The 9,760-nt window shown below is 48.0% G+C and overlaps 1 non-coding gene across 1 annotated transcript; it reads right to left on the bottom strand.

The window, feature by feature from the left end:
- Nucleotides 1–2,501: 2,501 nt before the first annotated feature.
- Trnae-uuc (transfer RNA glutamic acid (anticodon UUC)) lies at nt 2,502–2,574 on the bottom strand. Its single transcript has one exon. It is a non-coding gene; the product is annotated as a tRNA-Glu (tRNA).
- Nucleotides 2,575–9,760: the final 7,186 nt, after the last annotated feature.

The following is a 9,760-nucleotide window of genomic DNA, read 5'->3' as shown; positions in this document are numbered from 1 at the left end:
ATCTATTGCAGCCTTCATTCTTTGCAGGGCTGCATTTCCTTCCCCTTCCCCTCCTTGCTCCTTCCCCCTCGCCCTCTCCTCTCCCTCTCTTGGTGTCCTTGCTTATGTTGGCTCCTGCTATCCTCCTGGTTCTGTTGGTTTTACAATTTGGCTTTGTTGCGTAATCACGTTCTCCTTTTGGCACTCCCTGGTCCCCCTCCGAGGTTTGACCTCCATTACTAAATTTCTCTTCCGTAGTGTGAGCCATTTAGGGAAGAGGAACTTATCCTCCTATTTCATTCCACCATTTCTTTCACATCATTGTCTGATGCTAGGGTGCATAGCCATCATGGTAGCCAACTCATGTGCTGGGGTCGTTATGTACCCTTTTGGTTGACCCCCTGAACACAAAGGAATCACACTTCTGATACCTGAGATGTGACCACTTCATGTATCCCTCGGAGTAGTTGCTCGTCATTCTGGAGCACCGGAACTCCCGGCAATGGCCGCCGTGCGGACGCTATGCAAATGGAACGCATATGGGTCCAGTACTGTGGCCGTTCTTCTGTGGACGTCTCTCTGTGTGGAACTGATTCTTCTAGTGCTGCTTCTCCTGGTCCTTTGGCCTTCCCTTCTGTGGATACCACCTGGGAAGAGGGTCAGGCCCGTTAGCTAGGGGCGAAACCTTTCCCTCGCTATCTGGTTTGCACCAGGACTGATAGCGATACTTTCGCCAATACCAAAACTCTATTCTTCGAGGAACACATCGAAGACGAGTTCGGACAAGTGGACTCCATGAGCAAGATGCGGTCGGGTTTGTTGTGATAAAAACTGCCTAGTCTGTGGCCCTTCGTGACTGTAACAATCTTGGCACAATTCCTGTGTCCATTACCCCCCACCTTTAGGTTCGCCGCGACCAACACTTACCATGCACTGACCACAAAACATGGAGGCGCCAGAGCTTGAACCCGGGACTCTCTAACATGCAAAGCGAACGCTCTACCAACTGAGCTACGCTCCAATGCACGACAAAGCTGCGCTATTCTCCATTCTTTACGACTCTGATGTGCACGGACACGATGGTTGGTTGATTTGTAGCGGTGAAGGGACCAGAGTACAATGGCGCGGACACGTTCATATACACAAGAGTTCCCAGTACTTCCGATGCTCTGGTATTACGAATGCAAATTCTGTCTGTTTTTAATGTCTTAAATTGAAAGGGCGGTCACAAATTGCTCCGTTTTCACTGATTGTCGACAATCACACTGCACCTGAGGTAACAAGCACATCTCGAGCCCCATTGTGCACTCCATTGTTCATGCCAACTCAGTGCCTCGCGCTTTACTACTGTGTACCACTCTTGTCGTCCAACTGCAAAACACTGGGCCACAACAAGTTTCCGCGTCTCCGTTGCACTGCGCACACTACGAAACCCTCCCCAAACTTGGCACTCACCCATGCAGCCGACCTTTCCGACTTAACACGACGCACTCACTAGTGACAGCCTCATTTATACTTCGACGTCGCGCCAAAGCGAATGAGCACATTTCGCCTACGGCTTAGGCCCCCCACCTAGTGTCGCTGCTCGGTGTCTGCAGGCAGCGAGGGGCTGCAAGCTTCCTGTGTTCGCACCTATGTCACCTGTGCTTGCTTGTCAGAGACAGACTATCGCAAAACATCCAACTCACTCCATGAGTTGATTGCTACGGCATCTGTTATCAGCAGTCACAACTAGCAACACCAGTAGCAGCCGACCGCACGCTAAGAATGGGAATGTGCAGTGGGATTTACGTGAACTCGGCGCAAGGCAGGTCTTTCCGACGTAGGCTTGAGAATCGTGTGGGAACACCTGTACTGTTTCTACATTAAGTGCAGGAGTGGGAGGAGGGTGCTTCCTGCGCACGAATAAAAGCGCGCTTGCCAACTGTCGATGCTAATCGTTCGCTTGTATCTGCCTAGACACATCTGCTGGCTGTGAATTATTCCACATACATGCCGAGGTGCGCATGTAGGTGTGCTAAAATTTCTGGAGTCCCTGGGTATCGATCCCAGTACCTCTAGCATGCTAAGCGAGCTCTCTACCATCTGAACTACGCTTCCCCCATGACGAATGGTGCTACATACAGACATATAAACGTCACAGACCCTTGCACTCCCATTAATCCGCAGACAAACACTACTCTCTATGTATCAGTGAGGCTGTCTTTCAGGTTTCGTGCATTTTTTTTCGAATCGTAGTTGGCCACAATGAAAATGGCAAGTATAACGACGAAAGTAGAGTTCGGACACCGCTCTGAGTAAGACGAACGTGTTGTCCGCTCTCTACACTTCAATGAGGTTAAGCCGTGATACCTAAGACAGATCTGCACTCGATGACACCTCGCTCCTCGATAACAGCCGGTCCTTACACATACATCTTGCTCTCCTTACGTCAGTATACATCATATCAGTCTGTGACGCTGCCTTTGCAACATCTTGTGTGCCTTTACGACCAACACTCACTATGCACTGACCACAAAACATGGAGGCGCCGGAGCTTGAACCCGGGACCTCTCACATGAAAAGCGAACGCTCTACCAACTGAGCTACGCTCCCATGCACGACTATGCTGCGCTATTCTCCATTATTTGTGACTCTGATGTGCACGGACACGATGGTTGGTTGGTTTGTAGCGGTGAAGGGACTAGAGTACAATGGCGCGGACACGTTCATATACACAAGAGTTCCAAAAACTTCCGATGCTCTGGTATTATGAATGCAAATTCTGTCTGTTTTTAACGTCTTAAATTGAAAGGGCGGTCACAAATTGCTCCGTTTTCACTCCTTGTCGACAATCACACAGCACCTGAGGTAACAAGCACATCTCGAGCCCCATTGTGCACTCCATTGTTCATGCTAATTCAGTGCCTCGCGCTTTACTACTGTGTACCACTCTTGTCGTCCAACTGCAAAACACTGGGCCACAACAAGTTTCCGCGTCTCCATTGCACTACGCACACTACGAAACGCTCCCCAATCTTGGCACTCACCCATGCAGCCGACTTTTCCGACTTAACACGACGCTCACGCTAGTGACAGCCTTATTTATAATTCGACGTCGCGTCATAGCGAATGAGCACATTTCGCCTACGGCTCAGGCCACCCACCTAGTGTCGCTGCTCGGTGTCTGCAGGCAGCGAGGGGCTGCAAGCTTCATGTGTTCGCACCAATGTCACCTGTGCTTGCTTGTCAGAGACAGACTATCGCAAAACATACAACTCACTCCATGAGTTGATTGCTACGGCATCTGTTATCAGCAGTCACAACTAGCAATACCAGTAGCGGCCGACCGCACGCTAAGAATGGGAATGTGCAGTGGGATTTACGTGAACTCGGTGCAAGGCAGGTCTTTCCGACGTAGGCTTGAGAATCGTATGGGAACACCTGTACTTTTTCTACATTAAGTGCAGGAGTTTGAGGAGGGTGCTTCCTCCGCACGAATAACAGCACGCTTGCCAATTGTGGATGCTAATCGTTCGCTTGTATCTGCCTAGACTTATCTGCTGGCTATGAATTATTCCACATGCATGCCGAGGTTCGCATGTAGGTGTGTGAAAATTTCTGGAGGCGCTGGGTATCGATCCCAGTACCTCTTGCATGCTAAGCGAGCTCTCTACCATCTGAACTACGCTTCCCCCATGAAGAATGGTGCTACATACAGCCATATCAACGCCACAGCCCCTTGCACTCCCATTATTCCGCAGACAAACACTACTCTCTATGTATCAGTGAGGGTGTCTTTCAGGTTTCGTGCATTTTGTATCGAATCGTAGTTGGCCACAATGAAAGTGGCACGCATAACGACGAAAATAGAGTTCGGACACCGATCTGGGTAAGACGAACGTGTTGTCCGCTCTCTACACTTCAATGAGGTTAAGCCGTGATACCTAAGACAGATCTGCACTCGATGACACCTCGATAACAGCCGGTCCCCAAACATACATCTTGCTCTCCTTACGTCATATCAGTCATATCAGTCTGTGACGCTGCCTTTGCAACATCTTGCGTGCCTTTAGGTTCGCCGCGACCAACACTTACCATGCACTGACTACAAAACATGGAGGCGCCACAGCTTGAACCCGGGACCTCTCACATGAAAAGCGAACGCTCTACCAACTGAGCTACGCTCCCATGCACGACTAAGCTGCGCTATTCTCCATTCTTTGCGACTCTGATGTGCACGGACACGATGGTTGGTTGGTGTGTAGCGGTGAAGGGACCAGAGTACAATGGCGCGGACACGTTCATATACACAAGAGTTCCAAGTACTTCCGATGCTCTGGTATTACGAATGAAAATTGCGTCTGTTTTTAACGTCTTAAATTGAATGGGCACTAACAAATTGCTCCGTTTTCACTCCTTGTCGACAATCACACAGTACCTGCGGTAACAAGCACATCTCGAGCCCCATTGTGCACTCCATTGTTCATGCTAACTCAGTGCCTCGCGCTTTGCTACTGTGTACCACTCTTGTCGTCCAACTGCAAAACACTGGGCCACAACAAGTTTCCGCGTCTCCATTGCACTGCGCACACTACGAAACGCTCCCCAAACTTGGCACTCACCCATTCAGCCGTCTTTTCCGACTTAACACGACGCTCACGCTAGTGACAGTCTTATTTATACTTCGACGTCGCGCCTAAGCGAATGAGCACATTTCGCCTACGGCTTAGGCCGCCCACCTAGTGTCTCTGCTCGATGTCTGCAGGCAGCGAGGGGCTGCAAGCTTCCTGTGTCCGCACCAATGTCACCTGTGCTTGCTTGTCAGAGACAGACTATCGCAAAACTTACAACTCAATCCATGAGTTGATTGCTACGGCATCTGTTATCAGCAGTCACAACTAGCAACACCAGTAGCAGCCGACCGCACGCTAAGAATGGGAATGTGAAGTAGGATTTACGTGAACTCGGCGCAAGGCAGGTCTTTCCTACGTAGGCTTGAGAATCGTATGGGAACACCTGTACTGTTTCTACATTAAGTGCAGGAGTGGGAGGAGGGTGCTTCCTGCGCCCGAGTAGCAGCACGCTTGCCAATTGTGGATGCTAATCGTTCGCTTGTATCTGCCTAGACACATCTGCTGGCTGTGAATTATTCCACATGCATGCCGAGGTGCGCATGTAGGTGTGTTAAAAATTCTGGAGGCGCTGGGTATCGATCCCAGTACCTCTTGCATGCTAAGTGAGCTCTCTACCATATATTTTTTTTTTTATTTTTCTTTTTTTTTGCTTACATGACAGACGCTCTATCCACTTTTTTTTTTTTTTTTTTTTTTTTTACGTCAACGGGGACAGATGAAAATGTGGGCCCCGACCGGGACTCGAACCCGGGATCTCCTGCTTACATGGCAGACGCTCTATCCATCTTTTTTTTATTTTTTTTATTTTTTAGCCGGGAATCGAACCCGGGCTCTTTGTTTTTTTTTTTTTTTTGCGGGCAATTGCTCTACCAACTTTTTTTATTTTTATTTATTTATTTATTTATTTATTTTTAGGAAGGGAAAAATAAACATGTCCTCCGATTTGTAATGCAAATAGAATGAACATAGTATTTATGAGTTCTAGGCTGCCGTTGCGCAATATAAGAAAAGAAAGGAAATGTCTTCTTGAGGTGCACAAAAGACTATCACATCATTGTCGAAAGGAAAGGTGCTCCGCTGCTCTGCAGGAGAAGGAAAATGTTGAGAGAAAAATGGGAAGGAAAAAAAAGTGCCTTCTGCATTGGTGAGCATCTGAATAGTATCTTAAAATTCCGGCAAGAAATAAAGTCCCAGGAAGCAAATAGGATTCAGACATACAGGCAACTGGCAACCTCTACTATCCAAATATTGTATTTGAAGCATTTAACCGTTAATTATGATTTTCAGCATATTTCCAAATATCCTCCTGTAGTCACAATGTTGGCTTATTTTAAAGTGTTCAATTTCTATGTAAGAATAATAGTCTAGAAAAGTAGCATGCCTATTCTGCATAATAAACGATGCTGTGTGGCCCATGATCCACGTTGTAGCGTTGTTTTTTGCTCGTGGATACCTCAGTTTTTGTGGCTGAGTGATCTCTAAAAGTTTTACACCACTGGGCGTCGTACGGTCTATCACTGACAATCGTTGACGAAGAAAGGTTGTAATTTCTTCTGCATGTCCGCAAGTGAACCTATGAAGGAGCGTATCGACTCTTCCGCATGCGTCACAGTTGGGCGTTGCTTGAAGGCCTATTTTATGTAGCTTTTCATTCGTTGCTACTTTATCGTTGACTGTGAGATACCAGTCTGCTATGACGCGTGATGGTAACATGTCGTTGTGCACATTCCGCCATATTATACTCCAATGTATATGTGGATATTTTTCTTCGAGACGATTCCTGTGGTTTGTTGTCATGAGAAGGTCATAAAGCTTCCTGTTCGTCAGGCTTCCGGTATCGACGATGTTGTGTCGAATGTAGCTCATTTCCATGTAGTATAGCCGCACATGTCGGTAAGAAAGTGGAATGCCGGCGATATTAACGGGTGGGTCCAAGCTATGAGGTTTCCACCGCTGAATGAGGTTTCTGATGAGACTGGTCCTCCGGGTACGAAACTCCTTCCTGATGCGATTTAGGAGCAGGGTGACACATTTTTTGTGTACTTTAATGAGGTTAAGGCCACCCTTGGACGAAGGTAAGGTTAAGGTATCGAACTGAACTTTGAAAATATGCCCCCTAAAAATAAACCAACATAACGCTTGTTGTATACTCTTGGCTAGGTGGTCGGAGATTGGAAGAATTTGCGCCAAATAATTCATCTTGCTCGTAATGGCGATCTCGATGGTCTTAACTTTCTGTAGTATGTTCAAGTCACGGTCGGAGTGAAGCATCAAAGCAGCACGTAATTTATGAAGCATGTGTGACCAGTTCTTCGTCAGGAATTTGTCTGGTTTGGCTTCAAAAGTAACACCGAGGGTTGTGTGAGAATCCTTTACCTTGCACCAGGTAACATGGGATATGTCTCCGATACCGCCACCGATTTGCAAAACTGTGGTTTTAGTTCTATTGAGTATTGCTCCTGAAAGAAACGTGAATGTTTGTAGAAGAGTTGCTGCTGACAGAAGTTGTTGCGATGATGACACAGTTACGCATATATCGTCAGCATACGCAATGCATGGGATAGTGACAGACTCGACGCTAAGCCCGATCCCGCTATGCACTAAGTTGTTCAGGAGCGGCTCTACTGCAATGGCGTACAAAATCATTGAGAGAGGACATCCTTGGCGGATGGACTGCTCGATGGAAACTTCTTTTGTAAAATGGCCATTAATGAGAATCCGTGAAGAGGCGTTTGTAGTAAGTTTGCGAATTAATTCTATGAGATGAGGTCCAAATCCTAGTTTCTTCATGCTTTGAAAGAGGAAATCATGACGTACACGGTCATAAGCCTTCTCAAAATCTAGAAAGATCAGAGCTCCCTGTCCTTTAGTTTCAGCATATGAACAGATGATGTCCCTCAAATCGCAGGCAGCTGAGATTGCACTTCGACCTTGCACTGCACTGTACTGGTAACTGCCTAAAACCTTGTACATAACGGTTTGCATCCTTACCTTAATCGATCTGGTGATGATTTTGAAGTCGGCATTCAGGAGTGTGATGGGTCGCATGTTTTCAACCTTCCTGCTGTTCCCTTTTTTCGGTAAGGGCAGGATGATACCTTCCGTAAATGCCTTGGGTATGACTTCCAGGTGCCAGAGTTCATTCGCTATCTCGAGGAGTGTCGGACCGAGGACGTTCCAGTATCGCTGGTAAAACTCAGCGCTGAGACCATCAGGTCCTGGTGATTTCCCTTTCTTTGCACTGTAAACCGCCAGTCGGATTTCGTCCTGTGTGAAAACAGATTCCAACTTTGCATTATCCTGTTGTGACAAGCGACAGCTCAAGGTCCTAAGAAAATCCTCGGACGAGTGTTCATCAACGAGTTGCTTCTTGTAAAGTTGACTATAATAGTCGTAGACGTGCGAGGTGATGTCACGTTGCTTCGTGATGGCATTCTCAGCGTCATCAACGACGGCTTCAATCAACATGGCTTTACACCGTTTCGTCGTTCTCACGATGTGATACAGAGAGGCCCGTTCTTCGGCGGCAACGTCCTTAGGGTGGGCTCGCACGATGATGCCATGCATGCGTTGGCGTTGTATCGCCGTGATTTTCGCTTTATATCGTTTGATCTTTACGTCGATGTCTCGAGAAGGATTGTTAGTGCGACTGTACAGTTCTCTCAAACAGCGATAATAAAATTCAATAGTCTGTTTCTGCCAAAAGCTCTTTTGTCGGGCGTAGCTCATGACGGTCAGGCGTAATTTAGGCTTAGCACACTGAATCCACCACTGTAGAACGCTAGCGTAACGACGTCGGTGCCGCTGGAGCTGTTGCCACGTTAAGTTCACCTCCTCTTCAAGTTGGGCATCCTGCAGAAGGCTGACATTCAATTTCCAGTAGCCCTTCCCGCGGTAAATTGGCTGGCGGTGTAGGTTGAGGTAACACTGATATGCACAATGGTCGGAGATATTGACAGGAGCTATGTCACAGTTCACAGTGTGTCGCTGGAGGGCATCGGACACATAGATCCTATCCAGTCGACTGGCAGAATGACTGGTTACGAAGGTGTACGCAACCCGTTCACCGTGCAGTTGTTCCCATGTATCGTGAAGACGCATGCCATGAATTACATGTTCAAGTTCGATACATCTGTTCGTGTTAGGAGTTTGGTCTCTGTCATTGAGCACACAATTGAAGTCACCACCAAGGATGAGATGTTCACGATAACCGCTAAGAAGAATGGGAAACTCGGTTTTATAAAATTTTGAACGATCTCTCTTATGAGTGCTACCTGAGGGGGCGTACACGTTAACAATCTGCACACCATTCACTCGAAGAGAAATGCCACGACCACTGGGCAGCCGCTGCACATCCGTAAAGGGTATACCGTCGCGCAGAAGGATGGCAGTGCCTACAGCATCCTGAAGATTGATGTTATCAATAAGAACGTAACCGGGCACTACTAAGGCTGTGACTACCTCCTGTAGGAGGGCAATGTCAACGCTGGTACCATACAAGAAATCATTTAGCGAACGGAGTTTCACCGCACTTTGAATTCTATTGACGTTAAGTGTGGTAATGTTGTAGGTTTGGCTGTCACCCATGATAGTTCAGAGGACAATGAGCTGTGATTTTCGCATCGTCCTTCTCTCCGGCTTTGAACCAAACTCGTTGGTAACGTTTGGAGTACGAAACGAAATGTGAAAACCAATAACGGACCAGAGAGGGGAAGGTCGCAGCGCGATGGTCATGCGCGAGAGCAGCTACTGCTGCATCTCCTCGTTCTGCTGCCACCACGGCTCATTGCTGTCGGGGTGCTGCGCGGTGCGCGCGCCGCCCTGCCCGCCACCGCCGGCTGAGTCTGTCAACGTGGTCGCATCCGCCTGGCCACCACGCGGGGCTGCGACTGACGTCAGCGAGTTCCTGCGAGATCGCTGCTGCAGCTGCTCGCTGCTCTGCTCGCTCTTCCTCTTGGCCGTTACGGTGCTCTGATCTCTTTCAGCGCTCAGTAGTGCCTTCAGGTGTTTGGTTTGTTCACGAATGCGTTCTTGCCTCGCGGTGTCCTCGCAGCGCACGGGGCAAGAAGATTGAGGTTCAGTCTCGCTGCCACTTTCTGACATGTGCACGGGTCCTAAATCATTCGACTTTTCCTCTTTGCTACTATTCCCTTTGCTTCTCCTTC

Source organism: Schistocerca gregaria, chromosome 8 (assembly GCF_023897955.1).
Source record: "Schistocerca gregaria isolate iqSchGreg1 chromosome 8, iqSchGreg1.2, whole genome shotgun sequence".
NCBI classification, from domain to species: Eukaryota; Metazoa; Arthropoda; class Insecta; order Orthoptera; family Acrididae; genus Schistocerca; species Schistocerca gregaria.
Note: the sequence above shows the minus strand (reverse complement) of the source record. Positions and strands in the feature narration are given on the sequence as shown.